The following is a 14,383-nucleotide window of genomic DNA, read 5'->3' on the forward strand; positions in this document are numbered from 1 at the left end:
TCCCTGGTGGCTCAGATGGTAAAGAATCTGCCTGCAAGGCACGAGACCTGGGTTCACTCCCCAGGTCAGGAAGACCCCTGCAGAAGGGAATGGAAATCCACTCCAGTATTCTTATCTGGAAAATTCATCTTGTTTATAAGTTGGGGACTAATTGTTAAATTATCACTATCTTTTTTTTCCTTTTTTCTTTTTCTTTTTTTTTCTTAAATTTTTTTTCTCCTCCCTCCCCATACCATCCCTCTGGGTCGTCCCAGTGCACTAGCCCCAAGCATCCAGTATCGTGCATCGAACCACTTTATCTTTAAAGATGCAAATTCAGTCTGAAAACCAAAACCCATCACTTCTTTGAGCTATAATGCAGCGCTCCAGTAACAATTGAATGGAACATTCTCTACATTTGCTAAATAATTTGTGATTTCTCTAAAATTGCTAAATAGATTTTTTTAAAGGGATCTCAGGGAATATGACTGGGTCTTGAATATGCCTTACTAGGACATTTACAGCACATGAATATATGGTTTCAAATATATCATGTTGGCCAAAAAGTTGGTTTAGGTTTTTCCGTAAAATCTTGGCCAACCCAGTAAAAATGCTTTTGGAAATTTCAAATGTAACTTGAAGGAGGTGGTTGGATCCAAACTACTTATATGCAACCCACACATGCATACACACACAAGGCTAAAATTTCAGCTGTTTGTGTGTCAGAGTCCATGCTATTTTGGCCATCTCTGCATGCTAGAATATGAAACAATAAATAGTTATTCAACATCTGGATTCTATTATAGCTTCTGTATTATTAATAACTCATAACATACTTTTATATTTCACATTAAAAAAACACTTTTGGCTAACTAAACAAACTGACAGGGATTTCAAGTACTGCAAAAGAAGAGAAGAACTAGTTTTTAGTAAATAAATTCTGCATTTAAAAAAAAAATGAAAGGGAAGGGAAGGAAGGAAAAGAAAGGAAAAGACAAGAAGAAAAATACTTGCTTTCAAATGAAACCCAGCATCTACCAGCACAGACTAATGTCATTAACAATTTCTGGTTTCCAGCTCCAGATTTACCACCACTTGGCAGGCAACATTTAAATTTGCTTTTATTCTCCCTTTGGCAGCTACTCTAAAAATTTTGGTCACTCTCTTTAAGCTACCTACCCAATTCCTCCTGTGCCCCCAAGTAGACATTGGCTGCCCTACAGCTAAATTTGACTAAAGTTACATCCATTTCTTCCTTCAAGTTTATGGCAGCCCACTCCAGTACTCTTGCCTGGTGGGCTACAGTCCACGGGGTTGCAAAGAGATAGACATGACTTAGCATCTATCACTTACTCAATTCACATCCATTTTCATTTCTTCCTTCAAGTCTTCAGAAGATGAGGTGTCTGTCCCCCATTTTATAGCCTTGCCCTGTTTTCTTCCCAAATCCCTGGGACCTTGTTCTAACACTGTCTCTTCTCTTTCTTGCATCTTCAAGCACCTCTCTCCTGGCTCCTATTTTACAGATAAAAAACACACTTTAGGCATTCCCATTCTTTGACACATCTTAAGTGAAGTTGTGAAAGTGTTAGCCACTCTGTCATGTCCAACTCTCTGTGACCCCATGGACTGTAGCCCAGCAGGCTCCTCTGTCCATGGGGTTCTCCAGGCAAGAATACTTGAGTGGGTTGCCAGACCCTCCTTCAGGAGATCTTCCCAACCCAGGGGTCCCCCACACAACAGGCAGATTCTTTACCATGTGAGCTATCAGGGAAGTGCTTTCTTTCTAGGCCCAAAGACTAGTTCACACAGGTTGTGTGCACTACCCCGCTCCCTGCCCTTCACTCCTCCAAGGACTGTCACCTCACTTCGACCCTCTCCCTCAATCAAGATCACTGATGTCTTCCTAACATCTCCTCCTCTGCCAGGGTATCCTCCACACTGAGGCAGGTTTAGCTTTCTAATATGCAGGCTTGTCTTGCTCTGCTCTCCTATGTAAACCCTGACAAATGGGTGACCAACACTCCTGAGCTGCCTACCCGAAGTCCTCACCCCCACAGCAGCCCTGGAGTAACTGTTCCTTGAAGAGATCTTCAAGCCTTTGCTCTTGCTGGTCACTCTTGCTTTGACTGTGACCCACTCCTGCTTTTCTTCCCAGGAGAAAAGCTAGGCAGAAAGAACAAAAGTTCTTTGTTGTTGTTCGGTGGCTAAGTCATGTCTGACTGACTGCGGCCTCAAGGACTGCAGCACACCAGACTTCCCCATCCTTCACCATCTTCTGGAGTTTGCTCAAACTCATGTCCACTGAATCGGTGATGCCATTCAAACATCTCATCCTCTGTTGACCCCTTCTCCTCCTGCCCTCAATCTTTCCCAGCATCAGGGTCTTTTCCAAAGAGTTGGCTCTTCACATCAGGTGGCTCAAGTACTGGAGCTTTAGCTTCAGCATCAGTCCTTCCAATGAATATTCAGGGTTGGTTTCCTTTAGGACTGACTGGTTTGATCTTGCAGTCCAAGGGACTCTTAAAGGGTCTTCTCCAGCACCACAGTTCGAAAGTATCAATTCTCCGGTGCTCAGCCTTCTTTACGCTTCAATGCTCACATCCCTACATGACTACTGGAAAAACCATAGCTCTGACTATAGAGACCTTTGTCGGCAAAGTGATGTCTCTGCTTTCTAGGTTTGTCAAGATTCCTCTCTACAGGTCAGATTACGAGCTGTCTGAGGCTCACAGGAATCTAGCACAAGCATTGGAACAGAACTGAAAACACAGAGTTCTTCAGGTTTGAGACAAAGAAATCTGAAGTTACCTAAATCTGGGTTTAAATCCTGGCTCCACTATTTACAAGCTCTATTAACTTCAAAGAAATGCTCTCAACCTGTTTTCCTGTTTCTGAAATGGGGATAATGATACCTTTTCCCATAGACTCTTGCGAGGATTATATGAGATAATAGATACTCAACAACTGCTAACATGAAATATATAAGGTGTCTGGTGAATTTCTGAACATATTGGTCACATAATATTTCAAAAATTATAAATATTTAAGATTAAACGTGAGCACAGATTAATTTTTCAAAACGTGCTTATCAACATATTTACATAAAAGTATAGTTTATTTATTTTTATTAAAACCAAACTGGAATTATTTCTCTTTTGATTTTAATTGATGGCTACTCCATATTTACATTTTTTAGTATGACATTGTTTATATGTAAAATCTAAAAAGAAATTATACAAATGAACTTATTCACAAAACAGAAACAGACTCACAGACTTAAGAGAATGAACTTACGTCTGCCAAAGGGGAAGGACGGGGAGAAGGGGTAGTTAGAGAGTTTGGGATGAACATGTATGCACTGCTACATTCAAAACAGATAACCAACAAGGTCCTATTGTACAGCACAGAGAGCTCTGCTCAATGTTACCTGGAGCCTGGATGGGAGGGGAGTCTGGGGGAGAATGGATACATGTGTATGTATGGCTGAGTCTCTTTGCTGTCCACCTGAAACTATCACAACATTGTTAATGGGCTATGTCCCAAAACAAAATAAAAAGTTAAAAAAATATATAATTTTTTATAATCCTTGTAATGGAAAGAAACATAAAATCACTAATTTGATCTATTTCCTCAAATTCAACATGACTGAGATTCAATTACTTCCTCTTACTACCATTAACTCTGCTGCCTCCAAATGAAATTAAAAAGAAATGACTATAAGACAGACGGAACAAACAGACATTAGCTAATTAGGGTGAAAACCACATAAATTAGATACGGAAAAGCCATCTGAAGTCAAGACAGCCATTATTCAGAAGCATCAGGTTAAAAGTGAACACGCACAAAAATCAAAACCCAGCAAAATACCAATATTAAAACAGGATCATGAATGATTTTATTTTTTCCTTTTTACTTGTTCCTTTTTACTACGTTCATTTTTAAAAACTCTTCTATAAAAAGCATGTGTCTTTTCTTACAGTAAACTTATTTTAAAAATCTTTTGGAAAATGCTCAAAATAAACTGTCAGTGAAGAGATAAACATATAATATTATATATTGCATATGGCACCTATTATGGAAGAAAAAGTGTATACTTGGGGAGGGTCTACATATCGAGGGAAAAAAACTAGAAGGCAATATATTAAAAATATTCTTGGTTTCTCTGGTTGGTGAAATTAGCAGTAGTTTTAGTGGCCTTAATTGTTTTCTGTATTTTCTAATTTCTTTATGATGATCTAGTATTACTTTGAAAAATAACTTCTTTTTGGATTCATGTACCATAGAATTTAATCATTTAAATTGTACGATTTTTTTAGATAGTCACAAAACCGAGCAACTATTACTGTAATCAACTTCAGAATATTTTAAACACCTCAGAAGAAAACCCGGACCTATTTTCAGTTCATCATTACCTCCTCTTCCTAGCTCCTGGCAACCTCCAATCTACTTTCTGTCTCTACAGATTTGCCTTTTCTGGGTATTTCATATACACCTTGTTGTTCAGTTGCTAAGTCATGTCCAACTCTTTTGCAACCCCATGGACTGTAGCCCACCAGGCTCCTCTGTCCATAGAATTCTCCGGGCAAGAATTCTGGAGGTGGGTTTCCATTTCCTCCTCCAAGGGAACTTCCTGACCCAGGGACCGAACCTGCATCTCCTGCATTGGCAGGTGGATTCCTTACCACTGAGCCACCTGGGAAGCCATGTAAATAAAATTATATAATATGTGGTGTTTTGTGAATGACTTCTTTTATTTAGCATAATGTTTTCAAGGTTCATTCATGTTATAGCATGTATTAATACTTCATTTCTTTTTGTCACCAAGCATGATTCCCGTGTTTGGACAGAGTACATTTTGTTTGTCCATTTACAAGCTGTCATTTGCTTCCACTTCGAGGCTATTCTGAATGATGTTGCTAGGAATGTTCGTGTACATGTTTTGCATACACATGTTTCCAAATCTCTTGGATATACAACAGGGAGTGGAACCACCCAGTTATTTGGTAACTCCATGTTTAGCTTTTTGAGGAACCATCAAACTGTTCTTCAAAGCAGCTGCATCATTTATGTTCCCACCAGGAATGGAGGAGAGCAGTAATTTTTCCACATCATTGTCGACGCATGCTATTGCCCATCTTTTTGATTACAGCTATCCCAGTGGGTTTGAAGTGAGAGCTCATTATGGATTTGATTTGCATTTCTGTGACGGCTAATGATGTTTAGCATCTTGCAGGAACTTACTCTTCTTTGGCAAAGTACTCAGATCTTTTGCCCATTTTTAAATTGGGCTATTTATCTTTTTATGATTGAGCTGTGGGAGTTTTAAAAAAATGTATTCTAAATACAAGTCTCTTATCAGATATATGACTTACAAAATGTTTTGTGTTAATGTACAAAGAGGAAAAAGTACTCCCATCTCCTCCAAAAATTCAATTAGCAAACACTGTGGTCACGGGATGACATATGGAAATAATGATTGTAAACAAACCTAATATGTGAGCAGCATTTTATGATGTTCAACCTAATCCTTACATGGATGGTAACAACAGGCCTCTTTCTGAAGTCAAGAATCAGAGGCCAGCAGAGGTAAAGTGACTTACTCCAAGTTTCTCCTGACTTAGTTATTTTTGTTATTATTTTTCTATGTGTCATCTTTCTTATTTGTTTTAAAGTTCTCTCCCTGTGTTGTTTCAAATTTGTGAGTGAGCTGTCTTCATCCTTTACAGAATAAGGCAGGTATGTTTAGGCCAGAATTCTTTTAAGTTTCATAGCTATGTAGGATGCGTAACACGCAAGTCTCTGGGTCCCTGGTTCAGCCCTTTCTCAACTGTGAGGTTACCCCTCCAGATTCTGCAGCGTGAACAGACAAAGGTGGAATGCGCGTGAGCCAAACAACCCAGGTCAGTGGTGTGCCATCAGTTTCCTATGACTATCAAAACAAATTATCACAACATTCGTGGCTTAAAGCAATAGCAATTTATTCTCTCACAGTTCTACAGATAAGAAAACAGGCTGAAACCAGTTGAAGCTGCATGAAAATCAAGGTGTTGGCAGGGCCACAGTCCCTCAGGGAGGCTGTGGAAGAGAAGCCACCCTTTGTCTCTTCTATGGATAGATGCTGGTGTTCCTGGTGTTCCTTGGCTTGTGGCCCCACCACTCCATTGTTGCCTCTGGGGTCACATTGCCTTTTCCTCTTGTGCTTGAAATCTCCTCTGCCCACCTCCCCTTACAAGGACACTGTGATTATATGTACTTCCAACTCCCAGGATCCAGGATCATCTCCCCATCTCAAGGTACTTTTTTTAATATTTCTTTTTGGTTGCTCTGAGCCTTCACTGCTGCATGCAGGCTTTCTCTAGTGATGGGGAGCAGGGCTACTCTTCATTGCAGTGCGCAGGCTTCTCACTGAGGCAGCTTCTCTACAGCATGGGCTCTAAGGTGTGTGAACTTCAGTATTTGTGGCACACAAGCTTAGCTGGTCCGCAGCACGTGGAATCTTCCCAGGTCAGGGATCAAACCCATGTCCCCTGCACTGCCAGACAGATTCCCATCCATGTGCCACTGTGCCACCAAGGAAGTCCCAGTACGAAACCTTTGCCATGTAAGGCGACCTTCCAGGTTCTGGAGACCAGGACATGATCAGTAAACATCCAGGGATCATTACTTAGCTGGAAGCAGGAGGTTTTACAAGACCCAAGAACAAAGTCCCAAAGCTGTAAGGGGCAACTTCCACTGTCTTCCTTTCTTTATACTCACAGGGCAGTTTCACAAAAACTGCTCTGATAGCTATGGTCTTGCTATTCCAGCCCAGTACTACTAAAAGTCACCATCTACTAAGATACCTGATCCACCTGATCAAGTAGCTTCAATTACTTTTTGAGAAGAATTTTATACAGAGGAAAACACTATCAAAGATTCAAATTTGTTATAATAATAAAAAAAAAAGGAGGAAAAAAGAGAAACTGAATAATATCTCAAAATTGTTTAGATATTGTTAGATATAAATCTAACATTAAAAGAGGAACTAGACATTTAATATTAAGTCACTCCTCAGCTATCCGAAAATAATTGAAATGTGCAGTGCAGTCATAAATTGTACACATGATATACAAGGCTTAAAATGTACTGGCAACTTCTTTCCTCTTAAACTAGATAGTAAATATTGTTTAGTCACTCAGTTCTGTCCAGCTCTCCTGCCTGTAGCTTGTCCGTGGGATTTCCCAGGCAAGAATACTGGAGTGGGCTGCCATTTCTTTCTCCATGATAGTGAGTATGTGGGCATTTTTATCCCTGTCCTTTGTAGGCCTGTAATATCTTTACAGTATTACTTTATAATTTTTAAGCATTAAAAAAGAAAAACGGGTACAATGTAACCTTCTTCCATGAGACCTACAAAGCATCCAATGCACTAAGCTTCATGTCACTGCCTCATATTACATCAGTAATCCTGTCAAATGTCATTGCCAAAATCTATAAACCAGCCAACTCTTTGGTTATAGGGGGAAAAAAAAAACCTCTTGCTTCCTTAATAACTCTTTAGGGAAGTGGAGAAAAGGTACTGAAAATGGGAAGGTCTCTGACCAACTAGGAAACAGACCAGCTGATGAAGTCTCTCGACCTTCACATCCTTTGCCCTACAGTTTCTATTTTTTGATACAGAAAGATTTTTTCACTATTTACTAAGACTAAGTTATTCATCTTCCAGATGGATTCTGCTGGCTGGATGTTAACTGCCGCAGTTCTCCCTTTCTTGACACAAGCAACTTGGCCTCAAAAGAAAGATATGTTTCTGAAATACTTATAAAGTTGCTTTTAGTAGATGAAAATTGTACTTTCTCGTTGACTTAAACTGTATTTTCAGAAATTTATTCTTAAGGAAAAAGTCTAGCTCCAAGAAAAATTTATGCTTATATTCAAAGCACACTTTCCCTTCTGATACACAGGAAAAAAAATCTGTACCATAGTTCATTAGAACTGTTTTTTAAAAAAGCCCCAAAGACGTGTGTGAGACAGCAGACAAGCCATGAACAGACATGAAGATTTTGATCCCTAATTCTGAACCTCTTCCATTGGACATCTTCCATGCTAAATGATGGCTTCAGCAAGGGTAATTCCATCTGTATCAAATAAGTCCCAGAGACTCTGCTCTAGACTTGTGATTTTTCTATCTTTACAAAGTAGATTTTAAACTTATACTTGAAAAATGGCAGAAATTAAAATCTCAGAATATCTGCAGGATTTCACTCAGATGTGCATTTTCCATTAAAGGTTCTCTAAATCGCATATTCAATGTCTAGTCCTCGGTTGTTGCTGTTTTAGTCGGTCAGTCGTGTCTGACTCTTTGCAACCCCACACACTGTTGTCCAGCCTGGCCCCTCAGTTCACAGGATTTCCCAGGCAAGAATACTGGAGTGGGTTGCCATTTCCTTTCTCCAGGGGATCTTCCTGACCCAAGGATTGAACCTGCATCTTCTGTACTGACAGGCAGGTTCTTTACCACTGAGCCACCAGGGAAGCCCATCTAGTCCTTTACAGTGGAGTAAATATGGCTCTTAAACCACCAAAATACCAATTCTACACTAGGCTTAATGAGAAACTTGGTCTGTCTCCATTCTCAGAAACCAAATAAGACTGACATTCAACCTGCAGAGCATCCTGGAGTAAAGTGACCACGCCCATCTCAGGCTCCTAAATAACTTGGGGTAGATGTCCTTGGTCCCAGATTCAGTAATATTTGTACCCTCGCTTCTCAGAATTTAGTAAGATTTGAGAACATGTACACTTGTTAGGTTAAAGCAAGGAAAACCACAGTTTAAATTAATTTCAAATTTAGCAGAGATGCCAGAATAAGAGCCTAACCTGCTAACCAAATCAAACTATCAATTTTTTGAAGCAAAATGAAAACAAAGTGCCCCTAAAGTAAGTGCGTGGGTCAGGGAGCCGCCGTTAGGTATTTCACTTCCACGTGAGTCTGAGTATGTCACTGAAGAGGCAGGAGGCTTGAGACTCAGAATAAAGGCCATTCTGTAATCTCCCTGGCAGCACTCAGGATAACGGGGAAGAAATAGCATGTCATCATGACAGAAGAGAAAAAGTTTACAAATTCAGTTCAGAGCCAGTGGGCTAACAACTTGCTGAGGAGGAATCATTTTGAGGTTATTACAGTACACTGTAATTCAAGCCATTTTAAGGCTCAACCCTCAGGAAATACGTGTGGCAGACCTGGCAAGGAGAGCATGCCCACAATCAGTCAAACAGAACAGACATTCTAGAAACCGGAGCACCTGAGACGGTTTGTGTGCATTCGAACATTACACTTAATGTGGGTGGGAAGGAGATATTTCTGTTTGGAAACAACATAAAGCTATTGTTACTGCTGCTATTATTTTTAACCTTTATTCTGACCTGTAGTTCTTACTTTTTGTTGCTCAAGCCAATGACGCCTGAGGAAATACAGGCTACACAAAACTGAAACTATTTAACATAAGTTAGGCAAGATGGATCCCATGCGTGTGACTAACTGAGTCTCTTTTCTTCTGTGCGAGACATGAGCAAAGACCTGGATGAGCAATCCTGGGAATTCCCTGGCAGCCCACTGGTTAGGACTCCATCCTCGCACTGCAAGAGGCCAGGGTTCAATCCCTGGTTGGAGAACTAAGATTCCCACAGCCTCAAAATGGCCAAGTTAAAAAAATAAAAAATAAAAAAGCCTACAGATGAATGAATCAAAGATTAATGGGAAGAAAGAGCAAAACGAACCTAAGAAATAGAAACATTGAAATATGATTCCTGGACTAAATCTCTGAGCTGTAAATCCCAACAAGTACTTGATGAAAGGTTGCTAAGAAGAATCTAGATGAGAAAATGACTGAGTCAGAAACTGTTGAGAGGCTGACAACATGAAATGGAGCAGGTCATCTGGGCACTATCAACAAAACATCAAGGAAACAACGGACTGAGGGCAAACTCACAGGAATTTGATCAGAGTTCAGTAACCATCTATTAGTGACCTAATTAAAGAGTTATGTCAAGTTAGGTTAAGTAATGGGATTGAAAGTGAAAGGTTTAGTTGCTCAGTTGTGTTCAACTCTTGGCAACCCCATGGACTATACAGTCTGCCAGGCTCCTCTGTCCATGGGATGTTCCAGGCAAGAATACTGGAGTGGGTTACCTTTCCCCTCTCCATGGGATCTTCCCAACCCCAGGATTAAACCCAAGTCTCCTGCACTGGCAGGCAGATTCATTACCACTGAGCCACCAGTGAAGCCCCAAGTAATGGGATTACATATGCATAACATTTTGATGTATGTATCTTAAATCATTTATGCCCCCCTGAGCTCTCATTAAAAGTTTTATATCGAGTTAGTTAACTGACTTTAAATTTGCCAAAAAGCCAGTGTCAGAAGAAATGTGCTCGAGAGAAGGAAGTGTACAATGGCCATGGCCCAAAAGCCAAAGTATTTAAGGTGTTTCTCCAATGCCAACCCACACAGTCATTCAATCCTGATGGCTGAACAACTTTGCTCTAAAAGGGCTACATTGAGACAGATCTCAATGGCTGGGCACAGAGTTCTAGACTTTCTGGCTATAAGTAATTACAAAATTTATCAAGGTCAACAAAGAATTATTTAGTTTTCTTTTTAAAAGTCTATATCAATTCATATTATTGTCTCACATGGAGATTACATAACAGAGTGGAATCTAATAATTTTAACGTGTTCTTAATAATATTATGAATTTTTTTTTTTAAAGACAAGTTTTACAAAAGTAAAGAACAAAAAAATATATAAGTTCTTAAGCAGGTTATTCATTGATATGGATGAAAAATTTGAGAAGAAAAAATTCAATTTGGTAAACATTTAGTTAAGCTTCCCTGGTGGCTCAGACGGTAAAGCACCTGCCTGCAATGTGGGAGACCCGGGTTTGATCCATGGGTCAGGAAGATCCCCTGGAGAAGGAAATGGTAACCCACTCTAGTACTCTTACCTGGAAAATTCCATGGACTGAGGAGCCTGGTAGGCTACAGTCCACGGGGTCTCAAAGAGTCAGACACGACTGAGTGACTTCACTTTCCCTCGTTTAGTTAAGTGCCTACTGTGTACAGTACAGTTGGGTTTCCACTAATTTAAGAGTTCATACTTCGCTAAATTTAATTTTATTTATTTAACATTGTTTAAATACTAATAGAAACAAATCTGAGTATTTGTTTTTTAGCTAAAATACTTATCACTTTGTCTACTAGGCCAAACACAGCTGGAACGTAACAGGTATTTAGCAACTACTCTATTTTTAGAAGTTGACTAAGCCACTGAGATCCTTTTAACATTTCATCATGCATGCATTCTGGTTTTAAAAGTATGTTATTATAAGGAGATTCCAAGTATATTATTATTTATCCATGTGTCACTTCAGTTGTGTTCGAGTCTTTGCGACCAAATGGACTGTATGTAGACCGCCAGGCTTCTCTGTCCATGGGATTCTCCAGGCAAGAATATGGAGTGGGTTGCCACTGTAAATCAGTACAGTTCTATGAATCTGATATTTCAGACAGCTGATAGGTAATATTTTGAAAAATCTTTAATACAGAAAATAACTTAATTGTTTGGAAAGGAAATTAAGAAGACAGACATTTATTCTATACGTATTTTGTGACTAACATCATGCTACAGTATTTTCATAAAAGTCAATTCCCATAAATCTTTAAAAAAGAATTGACATTTCTATTTACTACTGAAAACACAGAGGACAGAGAAATACCTAGGCCCACCAGACTATAACTTCCAGTTATTTCCCATTACAAATATTTTTTTAATTAATTTGTTTCTCCAGGGGTCTAATCTAGAAGTAACTTTGAGAATGAATGAGAACTTGTGAGAATTATCAAAATCCTTACGTGATCACATTGTGCCCCAAATCCTTCACTGCCAATGCTTCTACAGTTTAGGACTTTAAAAAAATGTAACTTTGGCGTCATTTTTATCACCAAATCTAATCATACCCTGTAAGTCCCATTTACACTGTGGTTCTAAGATGGTTCTTCTAAATACATAATGAGAAAAGAATTGAGGTAATTTTCTGGAAGATATACACATCCCTAATTCTTCCTTCACTTTTCTGGATATTTCAATATACGGAATATATTCAGAATTAAGATGTGTGTTTAATGTTTAACATCATGTATTGGTTTCTCTTTTCAAAGTAAACTATATTCCAGAGAAAAAAGTTCTGAATAAGATGTTAGAGGCCCACTGTTACCTAAACTTACTTGACCACAGACCCCATTTTCAGCTAACACCACTGGGGACCTTTAAGTCCTACTGAACTTCATAAAAGCTAGGGAAATAAATGCTCCTCATTAGGCAGATGTTAAGTTAAATAAGTGACTGCATGAACTTAATGATGTGGAAAAGAACCAAATATAGCAGTATATGCTTCATCTTCAGAAACCTAGCAAAGAAATCCTTGTCTTAGTAATTTTTCTTTTCATAGTCCCCTCTTTTCATTTCCTCAGTATTTCTTACTATTTTCTTTAATAGATCTTCTACTGATTATCCATTTATCTTCTACAGAAGATCTATGATTAGAGGTAAATGGGACTAAATACGTAAAAGAAAATAGTGTATTTTGCCATGAAAATTTCATGATTATTTCATGAGTAAATATGGGGGGGGGGAGTTAAAATTTGCAATCTTCTAATTATATAATATACATGGAATATGTATCTCTGAAAAATTCAAAGACCACAGAGAACTTACACATTTGAAATATTTTTCATTAAAAAAGAAAACAGTTGATAGGATTCTATCAAAGCAGTATTTGCTTTTTCCCCACAGTAGCTCTCTGTGAATGACGTACAGCCCTGGCAAATCTTTGCCACAGTCCAAGAAATCATCTTATTATTACTTTAGAAACCTTAAATGAACCTTCTATTACCATGGGAAAATATTATTATATATTAAAAATAAGTGGAAATAAACCGGGTGTTCGTGCTGCCCCAGGCCATACAAATGAGTCAGTGTTTAGAAGTGGGAATAGATTTCTTGAGGATATCACCCAGTTCTCATCTCTAACTGCTAACCCTCCCGTTTCCATGAATATACAAGCTTAAGTACACACCCACCTCCTTCACAGGTGCCAATCCTGGAAAATGGCATAGTGGGGGCAGTTCTCAAAACAAAGATATTTTAGGAAAGCATCCCATAATTGCCTGGCATTTGAAGGCACTAGGCTTTTCGTATTCTCTTCCTATTTCTCCCACCCCCTCGTCGTTTTTCTAGAGCTCTTTAATGAGCCTTCTATACCTCAATTTCCCTACCTGACATTTCTGTTTAGTCACCAACATGATTTTTCCCCAAGGAAATAAACATGGTAATTTTATGCTTTTTCTCAAATCTTCAAAAATATGATTTATCTTGGTCAGAGTATGCGATTTTAGTCTTTAGGAGAATACCCTGAAGACTTGTTTGCCAAGTTTATCTATTATAAACATAATCAAGATCATGTTTATTATGAAATAATGATGTATAGATTTTAAATGTTGCTTGATATTATAAGAATATAAAAAAAATTGCAAAAATTTTTTTTCTCCTTTAACTTCATGGTAAAACATGAATATGTTGGATAACAAATAATCACAAAACATTTTAAGATTATCTGCCCAGCAATCACTGTAATATGAACTCAAGGGAAGTAAGAAGAGCCCCAATTGGCACAATTACTGTACTCACAACACTTTTAAAGCTAATTCAATAACTAAAAACAAATTCTAAATATGAATCCTGAATAACTGCAACATATTTTACAGTGTTAACAAATTCATATCATTTTTAGAGTAGTTTTTAAATGATCAATTACATTATAAAGCCAATTTATTTTTGAACCACCTATGTAAAAACATGGACAACAGAGCCTCTCGTTCTCTTTAAAGAATTCTTGCTCTTGTGCTGTTACTTTATTAGATACAGTTTTAAAATTCTTGCTTTTAGGCTAAATTCTTACCACTGCTTTATTACATATAGTTTTAAAATGTGAAAGTAAAAAAAAAAATGATTAATTTAATTAAAATCTAAGAGCAAAACTGTTAAACTGTCCACCCAGACAAATCCTGAATTCCCTCAGCACACAATTCTGCTAGCATTATTCAGCACCAGTGAGCAAATGAAATCTGTAGAGAACACGGAGGAATACCATCATAGCAATTCACAAACTTGTCACCTCAGAAATATACTGAAAATATTTCAAAAGAGCGAGATATGGATAGCAGAAACAATTTTTTCCCAGTCTGAGCTAAGTTACTTTGCTACATAAAGCTACAAGTTGGTATAAAAAATGCAGAAGATACAAGTAAAGACAGAGCCTTGCTAGGAATTACAGAATAGCATAAAACAGCTAGTTAACTCAC

The 14,383-nt window shown here is 38.3% G+C and overlaps 1 protein-coding gene across 9 annotated transcripts in view; it reads right to left on the minus strand.

Annotated features, from left to right (window-relative positions):
• Positions 1-14,383, minus strand: part of PLEKHA5 (pleckstrin homology domain containing A5) — a 260,287-nt gene that overhangs the window by 148,790 nt on the left and 97,114 nt on the right. The gene's annotated exons all lie outside the window — the stretch shown is intronic.

The sequence above is a fragment of the Bos indicus genome, chromosome 5 (genome assembly GCF_029378745.1).
Source record: "Bos indicus isolate NIAB-ARS_2022 breed Sahiwal x Tharparkar chromosome 5, NIAB-ARS_B.indTharparkar_mat_pri_1.0, whole genome shotgun sequence".
NCBI classification, from domain to species: Eukaryota; Metazoa; Chordata; class Mammalia; order Artiodactyla; family Bovidae; genus Bos; species Bos indicus.